Source organism: Apodemus sylvaticus, chromosome 16 (assembly GCF_947179515.1).
Source record: "Apodemus sylvaticus chromosome 16, mApoSyl1.1, whole genome shotgun sequence".
Taxonomy (NCBI): Eukaryota; Metazoa; Chordata; class Mammalia; order Rodentia; family Muridae; genus Apodemus; species Apodemus sylvaticus.
The window spans coordinates 87,101,844-87,125,088 of record NC_067487.1 but is presented as its reverse complement, the minus strand read 5'-3'; positions in this window follow the sequence as shown (position 1 = coordinate 87,125,088).

Here is a 23,245-nt window from a genome sequence, read left to right as displayed (position 1 = left end):
AGTCAACTTGGCAACCAATTATATACCTCACACCAGGTTACATGATGAATTCCAGTATATCCTGTGTGACAGTGTAAGACACTGGCTCATAAAACAAAACAAAAAGTTGTAACGTTAAGTATATCATATCATAGAAAAGGTCTCGGGGAAATTATAGAAAATGTTTACAGAAAACATTATCTTAAGAACATGAGAAATAGTTCAGTTTGGTTGGAGCAACAGAAACATACTTGTGGGCATGGTAAGGTAAGGATAGAAGGACAGGTTGAGACAAGCATGAAGGAATTGTGTGCCTTGTTAAAAAATATGTATTCAAACCTTTAGAACTAGTGATTCATTGAAAGAATTTTTTTTAAAAAGATAGCCTCTTCTTTTTATTGTTCTACTTAGAAAAATTTATTTTTTATGAGATATTTGCTTTATTTACACTTCAAATTAACCCTTTTCCACGTTACCCGACCAAAAACCCCTATCCCATACCCCCTCCCTCTGCTCACAACTCTCCTCCAATTTCCTGACTTGCATTCCCCTATTCTGAGGAATTGAGCCTTCACAAAACCAATGGCCTCTCCTTTCATTGATGTCTAAAATAGTCATCTTCTGCTACACATGTAGCTGGAGCCCAGGGTCCCTCCATGTGTACTCTTTGGTTGATGCTTTACACCTTGGGAGCTCTGGGGGTATTGATTGGTACATATTACTGTTCCTCAGGCTGCAAACCTCTTCAGTTCCTTGGGTCCTCTCTCTACCTGCTCCATAGGGGACCCTATTCTCATTCTATTGGCTGGCTGTGAGCCATGAGTGTTTTGATCCACTTTCCAATAAGGATCAAAGTATCAACACTTTGGTCTTCCTTTATCTTGAGCTTCATGTATGTGGTCTGTGAGTAGTGTCTTGGGTATTCTGAGCTTTTGGCCTAATATCCACTTATCAGTGAGTGCATACTGTGTGTGTTCTTTTGTGATTGGGTTGCCTTACTCAGGATGATAGTTTCTACTCCATCCATTTGCCTAAGAATTTCATGAAATCATTGCTTATAATAGCTGAGTAATACTCCATTGTATAAATGAACCACATTTTCTGTATCCATTCCTCTGGTGAAGAACATCTGGGTTCTTTCCAGCTTCTGGCAATTATAAATAAGGCTGCTATGAACATAGAGAGTATGTATTCTTATTACATGTTTGAGCATCTTCTGAGTATATGCCCAGAGGTAGTATAGCTGGCTCAATATAATAGAAAATACTGGAAGAAGACTGCAGACTTAGGACATTCCTGATTTTTTCTCTTACTTCTAGAAATAGCAGATGAGAATTTAAAGGAAATGAAATCAAATACAATGATAGATAGCAGGATAGAAGACTCTTTTTCTTTTTTTTTAATTTTTTTATTCGATATAATTTATTTACATTTCAAATGATTTCCCCTTTTCTAGCCCCCCCACTCCCCGAAAGTCCCGTAAGCCCCCTTCTCTTCCCCTGTCCTCCCACCCACCCCTTCCCACTTCCCCGTTCTGGTTTTGCTGAATACTGTTTCACTGAGTCTTTCCAGAACCAGGGGTCACTCCTCCTTTCTTCTTGTACCTCATTTGATGTGTGGATTATGTTTTGGGTATTCCAGTTTTCTAGGTTAATAACCACTTATTAGTGAGTGCATACCATGATTCACCTTTTGAGTCTGGGTTACCTCACTTAGTATGATGTTCTCTAGCTCCATCCATTTGCCTAAGAATTTCATGAATTCATTGTTTCTAATGGCTGAATAGTACTCCATTGTGTAGATATACCACATTTTTTGCATCCACTCTTCTGTTGAGGGATACCTGGGTTCTTTCCAGCATCTGGCAATTATAAATAGGGCTGCTATGAACATAGTAGAGCATGTATCCTTATTACATGGTGGGGAATCCTCTGGGTATATGCCCAGGAGTGGTATAGCAGGTTCTTCTGGAAGTGAGGTGCCCAGTTTTCGGAGGAACCGTCAGACTGATTTCCAGAGTGGTTGTACCAATTTGCAACCCCACCAGCAGTCTTTTTCATTAATTAATTGTTTTTCATCCTTGGTGTACCTTTCTCTCTCTACTCTCTTCTCAGTCCCACCCTCTCTCCTTTCCCTTTCTCCTTGTGTATCACAACTTGCCTTGGCATATCAAGGACTAGGTACATCTTCTATTGAGGCTAAAACAAGCAGCCCAGTTAGAGGAAAGGGATCCAAAGGCAGGCAATTGAGTCAGAGACAGCACCTGCTCCTGCTGTTATTGATCCTCACATAAAGCTCATATCAAGCTGCACATCTGTTAAAGATGTGTAGGGTGCCTAAGTCTGTCCTGAGCATGCTCTCTAGTTGTTCAGACTCTATGAGTCCATATGGCCTAAGTTATTTAGTTCATTTTCTGTAGATTTTACTTCTCTGGCCCCTTCAGTCATTCCACAAGTCTCCCCAAGCTCTGCCTAATGTTTGGTTGTGTTTCTCATATCTGTTTCATCAAATGCTTGGGGGAGCCTCTTTGATAACAGTTATGTTAGGCTACTGTTCACAGGCATAGCAAAATATCAATAATTATGTCAAGACTGGAATCTCTCCCATTGGCGTAGGTTTCAAGTTGGGCCAGTCATTTATTGGCCTAAATTTCTCCTCCATCTTTATCCTTACACATCTTAGAGGCAGGAAAAATTATGGGTAAAAGGTTTTGTGACTAAGTGGATAAGTCCATCTGTCTTAGTTAGGGTTTTACTGCTGTGAACAGGCACCATGACCAAGGCAACTCTTATGAGGACAACCTTTAATTAGGGCTGACTTACAGGTTCAGAGGTTCCGTATCATCAAGGCAGGAACAAGGCAGTGCCCAAGTAGGCATGATGCAGAAGGAGCTGAGAGTTCTATATCTTGTTCTGAAGGCAAACAGGAGAAGTAGAAGGGTATTTTTGAGACAGGGTTTCTCTGTATTGCCCTGGCTGTCCTGGAACTCACTCTGTAGACCAGGCTGGCCTCGAACTCAGAAATCCACCTGCCTCTGCCTCCCAAGTGCTAGGATGAAAGTGCTAGGTGGCGTGTGCCACCACTGCCTGGCTACAATATTTTAATTGATAAATCACATTAACTAATCTTGGGGATTTACCTAAAGGTTTATTCTTGCTTTGTGGTAGAGCAATGGAGGCAGAAATATTTCACATGATACCCTGCCTTAGACATCTACATCTCTGATTGCAGAATATCAATTTCATTTGAATATTTTTCTCCATAAATCCCTTCTATTTCTAATGCCACAAGGATTTAATCATCAGAGTGTTTATGCAAATCTCCATGGTGACAATGCATTCTCTGGTCTCCACAGTGACACATGTGAATACTTATAATCTCTCAAATTCATTTTGTTTGTTTATTTGAAATGTGTACTGATTTGATTTGTCAGCCTAACCCATGAGTAACAACATGAAATCAAATAATATAGCATTTTAAAAGATCTATTCTATGTTTTCAATTAGGTAAGTTCCAATGCCAAAGAAACCAGAGATACCAGAGTCCCTAGAATTTATGGAATGCTTGGCATGAGTTCAGGGAAACCAATCAGGTCCTCTGCAAGAGCAATATTACTCCAGTCCCTGAAATATATTTTATACATAAATAATCTCCTAGATGGTTTTAAGAAGTATTGTGAAGGAGTAGGTAATCAAAAGACTCTATACATTTTTTTAAAGCTGATCTAGGCTTTTCTGTCACTCAGAGTTTGATTGCTAAAATCAGGATAGATGTAGAAAAATAGGTGGTGGTTTACCTCAGTGTATGAATATGAATCAGCCAACTGATATCTTAATATTCTTAATACTATGGACAAAAGGTAGAAAAAGTTGTAGTTCCTTCCAGATTAAATATTTCACTTCTTTAAAAAGCAGAGTGGAGATTTAAACCCTAGAAACATCCTAGTTCATGATAAAGATGGTATGTTTTATTTACTTACCAAATATAAAAAGTTCTGATATGACAGAGTTAACCAACTATCAAGTTAGACTTTCTAACTGACTGATTTCTCATATAACTCTTCTGGACTCTTATTCAATTCTCATCAAATAAGAGAATTTGGGGGGATGGTCAGGACAAGAGTAAGTTACATACTTAAAAGAATGCCTATGATTTCTACAGTGTATGTATCAGTATAAGCTTGCAAAATATTCTAAGAGTTATAAAGAAATATACTTCTGCATCCTTTTATATTTCTTGATAATGAATATTAAAATATGCAATAGATACTTCTTTGTTCCATAACAGTAGGAAAATGAATTGCAGAAATCATAAAGAATTACTCCAAACAACCCTTGCTTTATTTTTACATGGGTAGTTGCCATTTATTCAGGAGTGTAGAAGATAATAGATTGAACTTTTGAGAATAGCAATACATTAGTTCCTTCATTTGAATTCTTAGTTTTCTTACTTTTTATTTATTGGACCAATGTCTTTTGAAGAAAAATAGTTTCTGTGGTCCTTGCTTCTCCCCAGGGGCTGTTGGCCATTGGCCCATGAGGACAAAGGAAGCAGAATCAAAGAACAGGGTTAGGGGGGTGGGGGGGATGGGGGGAGGGAGTGGTGGTGGTGGTGGTGGTGGCGGCGGCGGTGGTGGTGGCACACACCTTTAATCCCAGCACTTGGTAGGCCGAGGCGGGTGGATTTCTGAGTTCTGTAGTCCTGGTCTACAGAGTGAGTTCCAGGGCAGCCAGGGCTACACAGAGAAACCCTGTCCACAACAAAACAAAACAAAACAAAACAAAACAAAACAAAACAACAAAAACAAAAACAAACACAAACAAACAAACAAACAAAAAAAAAAAACCAGGGTTCTGACAGTGAGTACTACAGAAATGACAGACTTCCAGCATTAGCTTCAGAGGGGCAGCTCAACTTTCTTCAGGCTCAATCAAGGGATATATAATTTTTGTGGAGGAGTTAGGGGTTTCCAGGGTATTTTGGTCCAGAGTTTTAGGGTATTAAAAATATTTCATTTGCATGGAGAGGCATTACAGGAATTCCAGGTTCTTTCTGGACAGGTTCTTATTAAGAGAATGGAAGCTGAACCTGTAATCTCATCAAGATTATGCAACACTCTGCAGATAGAGGGTAGGGAGATCAGGCTCTTGAGATCAGTTAGAGAAGAGGAAGCCCCACTAAGAAAAAGGAGTCTGATCACCCTTTTGGTATATATCCAAATCAGCAGCGGCCACAGAGCAGATCATCATACCCCACCATACCTTGGGAGCTGTGCCTGCCTCCCAAGGGGCAAGCTCTAACCTGACACACAGAAGTGAGACAATTCCACCTCTCCAGCCCAATCAATACCTCTGCCTTTGGGAACAACAGCAAGCATAGCAGCCAGGGGCTCTGCCCAACCCAGTTGGAGTGCCATCTACCTTCTGGTCTGCATTTACACAAGCAGCTGTCATGGAGCAGAACACTGCACTTTACCAACAGCTTTACTTGCTTCCTAGGAGGATTGCTCAACAATCTTTGGTCATTGATATCTCTCAGTGTCAATGGGCTCAATTCACCAATAAAATATCACAGGCCTAAACAGGGTTCATCACTGTGCAATATAGAAGAAACATACTTCAGAAACAAAGACATATACTACCTCAGAGTAAAGGGCTGGAAAAAAGTTTTCCAAGCAAACTTCCAAGCAAGACCCAACAAACAATATGGAGCAGCTATTCTAATGTTTAATAAAAGAAACTTTCAATCCAAAGTTATCAAAAGTGATAGGGAAGCAAACTTTACACACATAAAAGGAAAAATCCACCAAGAGGATTTCTCAGTTCTGAACAACTGTGCTCAAATGCAAAGGTACCCACATTGATCAACAAAACTTTTCTAATATTCTCACACATTGAACCCAATACAATAATGGTGGGGGACATCAATACTTCACTCTCACCAATTGACAAGTCATCAAAACATAAAATAAACAGAAAAACTATGAAACTCAAAGACATTATGAACAAAATGGATTTATCAGAACCTTTCATCCAAAAACAAAAGAATATACCTTCTTCTCAGCACCTCTGAATCTTTTCCAAAATTGACCATATAATCAGGTACAAAGCAAGCCTCAACAGATATAAGAAAATTGATATAACCCCTTGTATCCTATCATATCAGACTTCAACAACAACAGAAACAAGAGAAACCCCACATACTCATGGAAACTGAATAACTCTCCAACCAATGATAACTTGGTTATGGAAGAAATAAGAAAGTAAAGACTTTCTAGAATTCAATGAAACTGAAGGTACAACATACTCAAACTTATAAGACACAATGCAAGCAGTGCTAAGAGGAAAAGTTCATAGCACTAAGTGTCTTCATAAAGAAATTGGAGAGATCGCAGACTAACAATTTAACAACACACTTGAAAGCTTTAGAAAAAATTAGAAGCAAACATACCCAAGAGGAGTATACTGCAGGAAATTCTCAAACAGGAAATCAATTAAATAGAAACAAAGAGAATAATACAAAGAATCAACAAAACCAAGAGCTGATTCTTTGAGAAAATCAACATGATAAACAAACCCTTAGGTGAACTAATAAAAAGACACAGAGATGGAATCTAAAGTAATATAATAAGAAATGAAAAAGGAGACACAATCACTGTAACTGAGGAAATTATAAAAAATCATTAGGTCATACTTCAAAAGCTTGTATTCCAGAAAACTGAAAAATCCAAATGAAATGGATGATTTTCTAGGCAGATACCACATGCCAAAATTAAATCAAGATCAGTAAACATAACCCCTAAGAAAATAGAAGTAGTCATTAAAAGTCTTCCAAACAAAAGAAGCCCAGGGCCAAATGGTATTAGGGCAGAATTCTACCAAACTTTCAAAGAAGGAGCTAATACCTATACTCAAATGATTTCACAAAATAAAACAAGGAATATAGCCTAGTTTATTCTGTCACTGAATTATCATAGAAGGCCACGATTACCCTGATAACAAAACAAAACAAAACAAAACAAAACAAAACAAAACAGCAAAAAAAGACTCGACAAAGGAGAACTTTAGACCAATTTCACTTATGAACATCAATGTAAAAATATTCTATAAAGTTATTGCAAACCAAATCCAAGAATACATCAGAAACATCATTCACCGTGATCAATTAAACTTCATCCCAGGGATGCAGGAATGGTTCAATATATGAAAATCCATCAACAAAATACACCATATGAACATCTCAAAGGGAAAAAAATCACACAATCATCTCATTAGATGCTGAAAAAGCCTTTGACACTATCTAGATGCCCTTTATGCTAAAAGTCTTAGAGAGATTGGGGATTCAAGGCACATATCTAAACATAATCAAAGCTATATACAGCAAGCCTCAAACTGAATCTTACAGCAATAGTGATAAAAACTGCATGGTATTGGTACATAAGCAAGTTGATCAATGGAATCGAATTGAAGACAGAAATAAACCCACATGTAGCTGCTTATATTATAAATGCTAATTGTTTCTCCAAATCTCTTTATACAAGAGGGTCTGCATGTAGTTTCTGAAAACTTTGCCCCCAGTTGCTTCTGATTGGTATATAAAGATACCAGTGATCAATATCCAGGGAGGATAGACAGGTGGAATTTTAGGATTTCCCAGTCTTAGGATGAGGATGAGAGGAAGACAGAGATCTGCCATTCTTTAGAAGATTTGGAGAGAGGAGTGACAGAGGCTGCTATGGGGTAGAGAAGCAAGGAGAAATCCCTAGGCTCTGGGCCAAGGAACTGCAGCCCAGAGGGCCAAGAATGAATACAGAAATTACTAAGTAGAAAACTGAAATTAGGATGACTGAGTTGGCTTAGTCAGGTGGCACCTCAAAGTTGGAGCTACAGTAAGTAGGATACGGGGTGAAGGACACCATGGGAAGTGTGCATAAAGGAAAGTAAAAGAAAATATGGGCCACAAGAAAGGGACAATGTAATGGTAAAGTGTTTTTGTGTATGTGCTAAGAATTATGCTAAAATCTAGAGAAGCAAAGATAATTCTCATAAATGCATTTTGTCTTTCGACCCTGACTACACCCAAGACATGAAAGAAATGGTTTGAGAAAAGGAATCCTACCCAACTATCAGGGATGCTTTGGAAAAAGTGAAGGAAAATGAAGTTAAGCTGTTTCACAGCTCTTCTAGGGACAGGAGGAGGTTGGGAGAGGTCCTGCCTCCTCTCTTGCCCCTACTGGAGGAATACTTAGTTCTGGTTCTGGATACCTTAAGTAATTTATCTGGGTCTTTTTGGGACATCTAGTTCTCCTCACTCTCTGTCTATTGTCTATCCTCGGTACACCAGTCCGTCCATGTCTGTCAGTCTACATCTGCGTTTTTGTCTCATTGCTTGAATGTTGCTCAGTGTTTCATGTTCAAAAGAAAAAACAAAAAAACCAAAACAAAAAATGATTAAAACTTTATTTACTGGTTGTCCAGCCCTTGATTTAGTTTTAACTAGTTTCCAAAAGAAAAAGAATAAAAAAAAAAGCAGTCTCAATTAGCCTTCGCAACACAGCACCTGTAGTTTAGACTCGAGCATAGCTGGAGAAGCCCTCCCAGGAGCTGATTGTCTGCACAAGCCACTCTTAAAGAGCACAGCAGCTTCTCAGTTTCTAGAGTAAAGGAGCTGATGGTTGCTTCTTCTAGAAAAATCTCTGTGATTTTGATTGTTGGGTTCAGCGGGTGACAAGGTGCTCCTCTCTTGAAATTACAGCTAGAAAAAGTAAGGACATTTTGTTTGGTTTAAATAATTAAATGTGAAGCTTCTTTATTTTTGTTTCTGAGTGGTTTAAAAAGTGTAAATATGTCCTGTATGTGCTGGCTATAGATTATTGGCTTATAAGTTATTGAGTATGATTAAAAATTTGTAACTTTGGTAACAAAAAGCTGGCTTAAAACTCAGGTTGGAGTCATTCAGAACAATATGTGGAATAAGCCAATCCAGGGAAACAGATCTCTAAAGATAGGTTTAAACTGGGTAATATTTTATGTAATTCTTATCCTAGAAACCAGATTTTTAAAAGATCAGATTTAGGGTAGTGTCTCTTTGGTGAGGTATTGGAGGCTGCATCATCATGTGTTCATGAGCAGGAACTGACAGCTAAACTTGTAGCATGGGGTGATTCACTTGGTGTTTTTGAAGGGATTGGACTGGACTGTTTGTTGGAGGTTGAGTTTTGCTTTCCAAAGTTGTGGTTGTGCTCTCGTGTTTCAAGGGAAACTTGATGATTGTGGTAAAACTGCTAGTGTTCCATTGGCTGAGGTTGCAGTTCAATCACAGGCTCAGGATTCTAACTCATATTTGTAATTAAGAAAAAATCAAGCAGGTGGAGATTGTTGCAGGATTTGTGAAGTGTTGATGAGGCTATGGAACTTGTTAGGGGCATTGTAGCCTGGCTTGCCTACTCCAGCTGGCAATTCCAGGAAATGCATATAGAATTATGGATTTAGAGGATTGTTTTTATACTATTCCTTTGCATGTTGATGATTCTAAAAGGTTTGTGTTTAGTGAGCTTGCTTGCAATTTTATAGAACCCATGAAGCAATATCATTGAAAAGTTTTGCCTCAAAGAATGGCTTAATAGTGCTACATTATGTAAATATATATATATATGTATATATATATATACATATATATATATATATATATATATATATTGCTGCTTCAATGCAAGAAGTTGGGACTTTGACTTTTTCAGTGTGTATTATTCATTATATGGATATTTTATTAGACGATTCCTCTGAAACTTTACTACAAGTCTTTGCTCTTATACAGTAAGTTTTGGGGAGCAGTTGCTGCCCCAGAAAAGATTCAAAGGCAATATCTTTTTCTGTATTTGGGACATCAGTTATATCCTAAACAAATTGTGTCGTAGAAAATTCAAATAAAAAATAATTTACTTACTTTAAATGATTTTCAAAAGCTGTTAGGAGACATTAATTGGCTAAGACCTCATCATAAGCTTACCACAGGAGGACGTAAGCCTCTGTTACTGTTAATGGAGATGCAAATCCTAATTCCCCCTGACAATTAATTGATGGGGGATGAATAATTTTGCAGAAAGTAGAGGGAGCTGTTAGTCAACAACTAATACATTATACAGACTGTGATCAATTGTTGGCTGTTTGCATTATTACTACTTTCTAATGAATTCACAGCAGTCCTTTATAAAAGAGACCATTAATGCAGATACATCTTTCTTTGTCTCCAAAGAAAGTTTTAACACCCTATTATAAAGCTGTTGCTATGTTTATACAGAATTATAGGATAGAATCAAGAAATCATTTTGGGAAAGAACCTGGTGGAATATTTTTTCCTTATTCCAAACAGCAATTAAATTGGTTATTGCAGAATACTGATATTTGGCCTATTGCATGTGCAAACTTTTCAGGCAAAATTGATAATCATTATCCAAAAGAAAATTTGCTTCTATACATCCTTTTGTATTTCCTGTAAATTATGTATGCAGCCAAAAGAGATTGCTTACTGTATTTATAGATGCATCATTTAATGGGAAAGCAGCATATATCATTGGGTCACATGTTTATTTGCTTGAGTTTTCCTCTGCTTCAGCACAGATTATTGAACTACATGTTGTAGCCACTGTTTTTGAAATGTTCAAAAATGAACTTTTCAATTTGTATACTGATAGCCATTATATAGCTTATGGTTTGCAATTGCTTGAAACTGTTCCTTTTTTTAGATTCTGAAAAATTTCAACTTTTGCAATTTATGTAAATACAACCCAATTTAAGAGAATGCACTATTCCTTAATTTATAGGGCATTTAAGAGTTCATACTGGATTGCCTGCACTCCTGAGTGAGGGCAATGCCACAGCAGATTTGTAAACCAGGCCGAGTATTGGCCTTACACAAGAACAATTAGCAAAACAATCTCATTCTTTACATAATCACAATAGTAATACCTTAAGACAATAATTTTGTATTTCTAGAGAATGTGTGTGTCAAATTGTAAAGACTTATCCTCAATTTCTTTCTGTACCACAAAATGGTGTTAATTCTTGAGGATTTATACTTAATCAATCACGGCAAATGGATGTTACTCATATTTCTGATTTTGGAATATTAAGATATGTACACGTGACTATTGACACCTTCTCAGACTTTCTAGTTGCAACTGCTTTAAAAGGAGAAGCAACTAAAAAGTCATTGCTTAGGTTGTTTATCTATGTTTGGTGTTCCCAATCAGATTAAAACAGAAAATGGACTTGGCTATTACAGTCAAGCATTTGAGATGTTTTGTCAACAATTTAATATTACTCATATTACTGGGATTCCTTATAATCCTCAAGGACAAAGTATTAAGAAACAGGTAGTGTGGAACTTTAAAATAATATCTTCATAAAATCAAAAAAGGGGGAGTTATGTCCCTGTATACCATAAATTTATTTAAATCATGTTCTTTTTATTTTAAAATGTGAAAATATTGGATACTAAGGAGCTCTCTGCTCAGTGTCTATGACGCTAAAACTAGGCATACTGATGTGTAAGTGAAATGGAAGGATCCACTTACTGGCATCATCCCAATCAGGTATTAATATGGGGACTAGGGCATGTTTGTGGGTTTTTTTTTTCTGCAGGATGCAGCAGAAACATGTGAGCTGCTAGAGTGAGACATGCTGATGCTGGGACAAAGAACAATGCTGATCCAAGAGCTTGCTGAGAGAACTTGCTGAGTGCTCTGAAAATGGTGACAGGGAAACTCTATTGGACGTGTGTTCCTGACCCAGCTTTGCTTGCCTGTATCCCAGATTGGACAAGCTGCTTTGCTTCAAGCTTTTAGACCTTGTGAGGCAGAGAACACGGAGACTCTGGAAACTCACTTGAAATATTTAATCAAAAAGGGAAGTTATAATGACTCTTTTCTTTCCTTTAATGTGACCAGTTATTCTGATTCAATCATGGACTGGTATAGAAATCAGTCCATTTGTGGAAAAAAGGAAATGGCAGACTTCATTTGGAAGGCTGGTTCTGGACATTTTCAGAGACAGATTTGGAAGTTGGTTGCAGTTCTTTATGAAGTTACATTTGCAGTAGATACAATTTGACAGGATCTGGACTTCTAAACAAGTGTTAGTTCATGTGTTAGTTCCTAATCTTTTATTATTTGGTCATGTTAAAATTACTTTTGTTTCTTCTATAGTATTTCATGTAAGTTGTATTGATTGTACACTTTCTAATTATGTCACTGTATTGAAAATTGGCATATCTGTTATGGTGGCCTATCAACCAGCTTTTGTTTTATTGCCTTGAGTATTACAGGATGTTGGTATTCTGAAATAAAGATTGCAAATACTGAAAGAAGTGAGTCAGGATTTAAGCAGAAGCAAGAGGATAGTGGGCTTGATTATTGCTGGTATAGCATATTTAATTACATTAGTTGCTAGTAATACTGCTTCTTCAAATGCTTTGACAGAAGTTCAGACAACTACTTTTGTTAATGATTTAGAAAAAATGTTACTAATGTTCTGACTATTCAAGAATATTTAGATAGGCATTTTGAACAAAGAACTGGTGCTCTTTATTGATTCTATTCAAATTATTATGAGGAGGTACAGAGTTTAAGAGTAAGAAGACATCTCAAGTGTCATACTAAATACCAATACCAATGGATTTGTGTTATTTCTAAAATTTACCATGATAGTAATTGGGAAAAAGTTCAAAGACACTTGTAGTGTGTTTGGCATAATTCTAACACCTCTCTGACATTTTTAACTTTGCATACTGAAACTATCAATTTAAAGTTTCTTTGCTGAGCTTAGATACTACAGATAATACTGATAACATTCATGGCCTGAGGTCAGTATTTCCATCTAGGTCAAGCTTCAAGAATGACACATTTTTCTTGATCATGTTAGCCCTTTTTATCATGAGAATACTTTTATTCCTGCCCATTGTGATAAAACTTGTCTTTAACAACATCAACATGTTGGCAGCCAAAATATATGGCTTGAAACTAAAAATGAACCCTCAGACAGAGTTATTAATTTAACAGGCTGGCAGCCAACAACAGGTAAGTTCTTCACAGAGCTAAGACAGAAGTGCATTGCTTTTGATAATGCATATTCCATGATAGGTAAGGAAGGAATTCTTGACAGAATGACCTAAGACAGATGCAGTCTTGTTTATAAAATAAAAAAGTGGGAGATGTGAAGAGCTTTTGGGGCTGCTTAACACGAATCTGACACTGGGCCAGGGCAAGGAAGTGGGCTTCAGGCAGGAATTTGACATTGGGTCATGACAAGGAAGTAAGCTCAGGCAGGAATCTAATTTTTGGCTAGAACAAAGAATCAGGCTTCAGGCAAGAATCTGATTTTGGGCTAGGACAGGGAAGTAGGCTCAGATATCTTGGTCATCATGATAAGCTCTTATAAACAGTGATCATAGGACTTTGTTTATTGCTTTGCTTGTTCCTTGACTATTTGTGTTTTTTGTATTGCTTGTTCCTCAATTTTGAATTGCATTATTACTTGCAAATGGTACAAAAGCAGATTTGGAAAAAATAAACACACTATAGACCCAGTATTGCCTGGGGTCATGCTAAAAATATATATAAATAAGTAAATAAAAAGACAATAGAAATTGTTGGAATGAGGTCTATTGTAGCACAATAGAGTCTAGGCAATCTCCCAGCTATTGTGCTTCTTAAAATATAAAATATGTGTGTGTCTCTACCATTTGGAAACATAAACCATTGAGGTGAGAAGCATCCTGATCCAGGATTTATTATTAAAATTAGTACAACTCCCAAACACCTATGGACTCTTGATTTTCAACAAAGAAACTAAAACTATACAATGGAAAAAGGAAAGCATCTTCAACAAATGGTTCTGGTCTCACTGGATATTTGCATATAGAGGAATAAAGATAGATACATATTTAGCCACTCTGCACAAAACACTAATCCAAGTGGATGAAGGACCTCAACATAAAACGAGATACACTAAACCTAATAGAAGTGAAAGTGGAAAAGAGCCTTGAACACATTGGTACAGGATACAATTTCCTTAACAGAACACCAGTGACTCAGGCTCCAAGATTAACAATTAATAAATGGGAGGAGACTCCACAGCCTTCTGTGCACAGCCTGCCATGAGAGAGTGATCCCCCAGAAGTGCTTTCACTTCCAAGCTCAGAGGAGTAAGAACACAGACTTACAGGCCCACAGGAGGAACAAACTCCAGTCAGATACAACAATACCAACTAGCACTAGAGATAATCAGATGGAAAAGGCAAGCACAAGAACACTACCAACAGAAACCAAGGACACATGGCAACATCAGGACCCAGTTCTCTCACCACAGAAAGTCCTGGATACCCCAAGCAAGAGCTGGATTTAAAATCCTATCTCATGATGCTGATAAAGGGTTTCAAGAAAGACTTTAATAGCTCCCTTAAAGAAATACTTGAGAATATTGGTCAACAAGTAAAAGCTCTTAAAGAGGAAACACAAAAATCCCTTAAAGAATTACAGGAAAGCACAAACAATCAAGTGAAGGGACCGAATAAAACCATCCAGGATCTAAAAGTGGAAGTAGAAACAATAAAGAAATCACAAAGTGAGACATCTTTAGAGATAGAAAACCTTGTAAGGAATTCAGGAGTCATAGATACATGCATCAACAACAGAATACAAGAAATAGAAGAAAGAACCTCAGATGCTGAAGATTCCATAGAAAACATTGATTTAACAGTCAAAGAAAATGCAAAATGCATAAAACTGGTAACTCAAAACATCCAGGAACTCCAGGACACAAAGAGAAGACCAAACCTAAGGATTGTAGGTATAGACAAGAGCAAAGATTTCCAACTTAAAGGGCCAGTGAATATCTTCAACAAAATTATAGAAGAAAACTTCCTTAACCTCTCGAAAGAGATGCCCATGAACATATTAGTAGTCTTCAGAATTCCAAATAGACTGGACCAGAACAGAAACTCCTCCCAGCAGAAAATAATCAAAACACAAAATTTACTAAACAAAGAAAGAATATTAAAAGCAGCAAGGGAAAAAGCCAAGTAACTTATAAAGGCAGACCTATCAGAATTACACCAGACTTCTCACCAGAGATGATGAAAGCTAGAAGATCCTGGGCAGACCTCATACAGACCCTAAGAGAACACAAATGCCAGCCTAGGCTACTATACCCAGCAAAACTCTCAATCATCATAGATGGAGAAACCAAGATATTCTATGATAAAACCAAATTTACACAATATCTGCCCACAAATCCAGCCCTACAAAGGATAATAGATGGAAAATGCCAACACAAGGAGGGAAAGTACACCCTAGAAAAAGTAAGAAAGAAATCTTCCAGCAAACCCAAAGGAGATACCCACACAAACATATAAATTACATCAAAAATAACAGGAAGCAGCAATCACTATTCCTTAATCTCTCTTTTTTTTAAACATTTTTAAAAATTTGATATATTCTTTATTTACATTTCAAATGATTTCCCCTTTCCTAGCTCCCCACTCCCCTAAAGTCCCATAAGCCCTCTTCCCTCCCCCTGTTCCCCCATCCAAACCTTCCCACTTTCCTATTCTGGTATTGCTCTATACTGCTGCACTGAGCCTTTTCAGTACCAGGGGCGACTCCTTCCTTCTTCTTGGACATCATTTGATATGTGGATTATGTCTTGGGTATTCCAAATTTCTAGACTAATGTCTTCTTATCAGTGAGTGTATACCATGAGTGATCTTTTGTGACTGGGATATCTCACTTAGGATGATGTTATCCAACTCCATACATTTGTCTAAGAATTTTATGAATTCATAGTTTTTAATGGCTGAATAGTACTCCATTGTGTGTGTATATATATATATATATATATATATATATATATATATATACCACTTTTTTTTTTAATCCATACCTCCATTGAGGGACATCTGGGTTCTTTCCAGCTTCTAGATATTATAAATAGGGCTGCAATGAACATAGTGGAGCATGTATTCTTACTACATGCCGGGGGATCCTCTGGGTATATGCTCAGGATTGGTGTAGCAGGGTTCTTCAGGAGTGTCATGTCCAGTTTTCTGAGGAACCGCCAGTCTGATTTCCAGAGTGGTTGTACCAGCTTGCAATCCCAACAGCAGTAGAGGAGTGTTCCTCTTTCTTCACATTCTTGCCAGCACCTGCTGTCTCCTGAGTTTTTAATCTTAGCCATTCGGACTGAGACTGGTATGAGGTGAATCTCAGGGTTTTTTTGATTTGCATGGTAAATTTAAGTAAATTTGCATGGTAAAAATAAAAGGGAATGGATTTGCATTCCCTTACTGCTTTTAATACTCTTTCTTGGTTTAGTGAATTTGGTGTTTTAATTATTATGTGCCCTAATGACTAAAGATGTTGAACATTTTTAAGGTGCTTCTCAGCCATCCAAAGTTCTTCAGGTGAAAATTCTTTGTTTAGCTCTGTACCCCATTTTTTTTAATAGGGCTATTTAGTTTTCTGGGGTCTACCTTCTTGCTTCTTCTTCTTCTTCTTCTTCTTCTTCTTCTTCTTCTTCTTCTTCTTCTTCTTCTTCTTCTTCTTCTTCTTCTTCTTCTTCTTCTTCTTTTTTTGAGACAGGGTTTCTCTGTATAGCCCTGGCTGTCCTGGAGCTCACTTTGTAGACCAGGCTAGCCTCGAACTCAGAAATCCGCCTGCCTCTGCCTCCTAGAGGCAGAGGATTACAGGCTTGAACCACCACCGCCCGCGGGGTCTACCTTCTTGAGTTCTTTGTATATATTGGATATTAGCCCTCTGTCCGATGTAGGGTTGGTAAAGATCTTTTCCCAATTTGTTGGTTGCTGATTTGTCCTTTTGATGGTGTCCTTTGCCTTACAGAAACTTTGTAATTTTATGAGGTCTCATTTGTCAATTCTTGATCTTAGAGCATAAGCTATTGGTGTTCTGTTCAGGAACTTTCCTCCTGTACTGATGTCCTCAAGGGTCCTCCCCAGTTTCTTTTCTATTAATTTCAGTGTGTCTGGCTTTATATGGAGGTCCTTGATCTACTTGGACTTGAGCTTAGTACAAGGAGATAAGAATGGATCAATTCACATTCTTCTGCATATGGAAATGATACCCTTTACAATAGTCACAAACAACATAAAGTATCTTGGTGTGACTCAAACCAAACAAGTGGAAGATCTATATGACAAGAATTTCAGGTCTCTGAAGAAGGAAATCAAAGAAGACCTCAGAAAATGGAAAAATCTTCCAAGCTCGTGGATTGGCAGGATTAATATAGTTAAAATGGCCATCTTGCCAAAAGCAATCTACAGATTCAATGCAATCCCCATCAAAATCCCAACTCAGTTCTTCATAGAATTAGAAAGAGCAATTCTCAAATTCATCTGGAATAACAAAAAACCCAGGATAGCTAAAATTATTCTCAACAGTAAAAGAATTTCTGGGGGAATAAGTATTCTGGATCTCAAGCAATAATACTACAGAGCAATAGTGTTGAAAACTGCATTGTATTGGTACAGTGACAGGCAGGTGGATCAATGGAATAGGATTGAAGACTCAGAAATGAACCCAGAAGCCTATGGCCAATTGATTTTTGACAAAGGAGCTGAAAACATCCAGTGGAAAAAAGATAGCCTTTTCAACAAATGGTGCTGATTCAATTAGAGGTCCTTAATATCCCTTAAAGGCAATGGACTCAACTTCCCAATAAAAAGACATAGACTAACAGAAATATTTCTCATGTAAATCTTCAATTTTATCTGAAAATGTTTGTCATTCCCCTTTAAATTAATTTAGTAATGTTTTTTTATGTCTACCATTTTATCTGCGTTATTTTTCATGATAACTTCAATTTAATGCTTTTCCATATATTTGCTCTAGTTTATCCGAAATGTTTTAAATGCAAATCTTTTTATCACAAATGTTTCTAATTCCACATTCAATTAATTTAGAAAGAGTTTTCATTTCTATCATTTTATATGTAAAAATTTCCATGAAATAGTCAATTTTAACATGTTTTTCGATGTATTTCTTGAATCTTGCCAGAAGTATTTTCCATGTAAATCTTCAAATTTTATTTGAAAATGTTTATAATTTCACCTTCAATCAACTTAGAATTTTCTTTATGCCTATCACTTTATCTGCGTAATTTCCATGATAATCTTCAATTTTAACCTGTTTTTTTTATATATTTCTTCAATTTTAACAGAAATATTTTCCATGTAAATCTTCAAGTTTGTCAGAAAATGTTTATAATTCCACTCTCAATCAACTTAGGAATACTTTTATGCCTACCATTAGTTCATCTATATAAAATTTTACATGATAATCTTCAATTCTAACATGTTTAAATTTTTAACACCTAAATTTTTTCTACAATTTTATAAGAAACATTTTCCATGTAAATCTTTAATTCTATCATAAAATGTTTCTATTTCATATTTTAATTAATTCAGCAATCTTTTACATGTCTACCACTTTACTCTTTAATTTTCCATGAAAATTGTCAATTTTAATGTTTTTCTATCTATTTTTCTATTTTTCTGAAATATTTTCCATGTAAATCTTTAATTTTATCACAAAGTATTTTTACTTTCCTTTTTCAATTAAAAATTAATAAATGGTACCCCCTGAAACTGAAGACTTTTGTAGTGCAAAGAACCCTCTCAATAAGACAAAATGGCAGCCCACAGGCAGGGAAAATATCTTTGCTAACGCTACATCTGACAGAGAGCTAATATCCAAAATATATAAAGAACTCAGTAAGTTAAACAACAAATGAAATAATCCACTTGAAAAGTGGAGCAGAGAACTAAACAGAATTCTCAACAAAAGAATCTGGCTAAGAAGCACTTAAAGAAATTCTCAACATTCTCAGTCATCAGGGTAATGGAAATCAAAACAAACCTGAGATTCAACCTTACCCCAGTCAGAATGACTAGGATAAAAACTCAAGGAGCAGCACATGCTATTGAGGATGTGGACGAAGGGGAACACTATTCTACTACTGGTGGGAATGCAAACTTGTACAACCACCCTGGAAATCAATCTGATGGTTTCCTTAAAAAATTGGAAATAGTTCTACCTGAAGACCTAGCTATACCACTCTTGTTTATACACCTGTAGCTGTCCAGCAGCTTTGATCAAATGGGAAGGAAAGTTGGGGACAGATGAGATGGACAGATGAGAAAGGAATAAAGCCAAGACAAAGGTTCTGATCAAGGTCCAATGCTTAATGTCTAACTCTGAATTTAAAGGGGGAAGCCCATCCCCAGGCTTGCCAGGCTCTCATCAGGGAAACAAACTCAGCTGCTCAGTGGGTAGTTACTTCTTGCAAGAAGCTGCTGATGTGGCAGAACAATAGTCTTCACCTAGGTCAGAAGATGAGAGTCTTCCCTTAGTGAGCTGGCAAACAAGGTCTGACTTAGCCCACTCAAGGCTGGTGGAGGAGCACATATACCCGAAAGATGCCCCATCATACCCCAAGGACATATGCTACATTGTGTTCACAGCAGCTTTGTTAGTAATAGCCACAAACTGGAAATGAACCAGAGGTTCTTCAACTGAAATGTAGATACAGAAAATATAGTTCAGTTACAAAACAGAATACTATACAGCTATTAAAAGCAAGAACATCATAAATTTTGCAGTCAAATAAGTGGAACTAGAAGACATCAACCTGAGTGAGGTAACCTAAGCATGGATGCTTGAATCACACTTAGAAGGTGAAACAAAATAGTCATAGTTGGCAGAAGGAGGTAGGGAACTTGTGGTAAGGAGTGGGAGGGGAATGGGAAGACAGAATCATGTGGAGGGAGAGACAGGAGATAGGCCCAGTAGGACAGGAGAATAATTAGAAATCTGCAGCACATCCTGGGGTTAGGGGAAGAGGAGAATCTCAAAGAAGTCTCAGCGACTAGGGATAGATAGGGGTGGCTCCCAGGAGTCAATGTGAGTAACCTTATCTGAGATGCCTAAGAATAGAGACCTGGAACATGAAAAGTCTACTTTTTATAGCCAGCCAAGACCATCCCCCAACTCCCTGTGGAAGGATAGGGACACCAAACCAACCACTAAGCTTTTGAAACTAAATTTTTCCCATCTAAAAGAAATACAGAGATGGAACAGAAACAAAGGAAGGCTAACCAATAAAAGGCCCAACTCAAAACCCATACCTTGGGCAAGGATGAATCCCTGACATTATTAATGTTACTCTGTTATGCTTACAGACAAGAGCCTAGCATAACTGACCTCTGAGAGATTATACCCAACAGCTTATTGAAATAGATGTAGCTAAACATTAGACAGAGGACTGGAACATTTATGAAAGAGTTGGGGGAAGGATTGAAGGTCTAGAAGTATATGAAAACTTTACAGGGAGACCGAGAGAATCAGAAAACCTAGACCTCTGGGAACTCTCAGAATCTGAGCCACCAACCAAAGAACATACACGGACTGGAATGAGGCCTCTGGCACATGTGTAGCAGACAGGCAGCTCAGTCTTCATAGATTCCCTGTCTGGCTTCAGTAGGAGAGGGTGCCCCTAATCTGACAGAGATTTGAAATGCTATAATGGAGGGATACCCAAGAGGTATCCCAACCTTTCATAGGAGAAGAGGAGGATGGATAGGGGAGGGGCTCAGTGAGGGAGGGACTGGGAGGGGGAGCAGTGTCTGGGATGGAAAAAAGGAAAGGAAGGAAGGAAGGAAGGAAGGAAGGAAGGAAGAAGAAAGGAGAGTAAGAGAGAAGGAAAGATAGCAAGGGAGGGAGGGAGGAAGAAGGAAGGAAGAAAGGAAGGAAGGAAGAAAGGAAGGAAGGAGGAAGGAAGGAAGGAAGGAAGGAAGGAGGAAGGAAGGAAGGAAGGAAGGAAGGAAAGAAGGAAGGAAAAAAAAGAAGAAAATAAAACAGTCCTTCATCTTGCACCAAGCTGATGAGAACTGACAAGACATCGAGGCCTTCAATCTTCAGCAGCAGGGTCCAACAAGTTGATCATGTGGAAAGTGTGTGTGTGTGTGTGTGTGTGTGTGTGTGTGTCTGTGTCTGTGTGTGTGTATGTTTGTGATGTTTATTTGTCTATGAGTATAAGGCTATGTGCATATTGCAGCACTTAGTGAGGTTCAGAAAAAACTTGTAAGATTTGGATCTAAGCCTCTTTGTTGAGGATCAAGTGGCCATAGGTGTGGGGGTTCATTTCCGGATCTTCAATCCTGTTCCATTGATCCGCCTGCCTGTCACTGTACCAATACCATGAAGTTTTTAACACTATAGCTCTGTAGTATTGCTTGAGGTCAGGGATACTGATTCCCCCAAAATTTCTTTTGTTGTTGAGAATAGTTTTAGCTATTCTGGGTTTTTTGTTATTCCAGATGAATTTGAGAATTGCTCTTTCTAACTCTATGAAGAATTGAGTTGAGATTTTGATGGGTATTGCATTGAATCTGTATATTGCTTTTGGCAAAATGGCCATTTTAACTATATTACTCCTGCTGATCCATGAGCATGGGAGGTTTTTCCAGTTTTTGAGGTCTTCTTCCATTTCCTTCTTTAGAGTCTTGAAGTTCTTGTCATACAGATGTTTCACATGCTTGGTAAGAGTCACCTCAAGGTATGGTATACTGTTTGTGGCTATTGTGAAGGGTGTCATTTCCCTAATTTCTTTCTCACCCTGCTTATCCTTTGAGTATAGGAAGGCTACTGATTTGCTTGAGTTGATTTTATAACCTGCCACTTTGCTGAAGTTGTTTATCAGCTGTAGGAGTTCTCTAGTGGAGTGGTACTGGTTCAACTGGAGGTCAGCATGCAGAAGAATGCGAATTGATCCATCCTTGCCTACTTTTCTAAGCTCAACTCCAAATGGATCAAGGACCTCCACATAAAGCCAGACACTCTGAAGCTAATAGAAAAGAAACTGGGGAAGACCCTTGAGGACATCAGTACAGGGGGAAAGTGTATCTGAACAGAACACCAATAGTGTATGCTTTAAGATCAAGAATTGACAAATGGGACCTCATAAAATTACAAAGTTTCTGTAAGGCAAAGGACACCATCAAAAGGACAAATCAGCAACCAACAAATTCGGGAAAGATCTTCACCAACCCTACATCAGATAGAGGGCTAATATCCAATATATACAAAGAACTCAAGAAGTTAGACCCCAGAAAACCAAATAACCCTATTAAAAATGGGGGACAGAGTTAAACAAAGCATTTTTACCTGAAGAACTTTGGATGGTGGAGAAGCATCTTAAAAAATGCTCAACTTCATTAGTCATTAGGAAAATGCAAATCAAAACAACCCTGAGATTTTACCTTACGCCAGTCAGAATGGCTAAGATGAAAATTTCAGGAGACAGTAGATGTTGGCAAGGATGTAGAGAAAGAGGAACACTCCTCCACTGCTGGTGGGGTTGCAAATTGGTACAACCACTCTGGAAATCAGTCTGGCGGTTCCTCAGAAAAGTGGGCACCTCACTTCCGAAAGATCCTGCTATACCACTCCTGGGCATATACTCAGAGGATTCCCCAGTATGTAATAAAGATACATGCTCCACTATGTTCATAGCAGCCCTATTTATAATAACCAGAAGCTGGAAAGAACCCAGGTATCCCTCAAGAGAAGAATGGATGCAAAAAAATGTGGTATATATACACAATGGAGTACTATTCAACCATTAGAAACAATGAATTATGAAATTCTTAGGCAAATGGAAGGATCTGGAGAACATCATACTAAGTGAGGTAATCCAGTCTCAAAAAATCAATCATGGTATGCACTCACTAATAAGTGGATATTAACCTAGAAAACTGGAATACCCAAAACATAATCCGCACATCAAATGAGGTACAAGAAGACCGGAGGAGTGGCCCCTTGTTCTGGAAAGACTCAGTGTAGCAGTATAGGACAAAACTAGAACAGGGAAGTGGGCAGGGGTGGGTGGAAGAACAGGGGGAGGGAAGGGGGCTTATGGGACTTTTGGGGAGTGGCGGGCCAGAAAAGGGGAAATCATTTGAAATATAAATAAAAATATATCAAATAAAAAAGAAAATTTTATATATATATATATATATATATATATATATATGTGTGTGTGTGTGTGTGTGTGTGTGTGTGTGTGTGTTTGGTTCTCTGCCTCCACCAAGTATAGGGTCTGGATCTTGAACTCAAGCTGTTAAATTTGATAAGAGGCATCTTTGACCTAGGAACCATCTCACTGGCCTTATATCTTACATATATTCATTTTCTCTT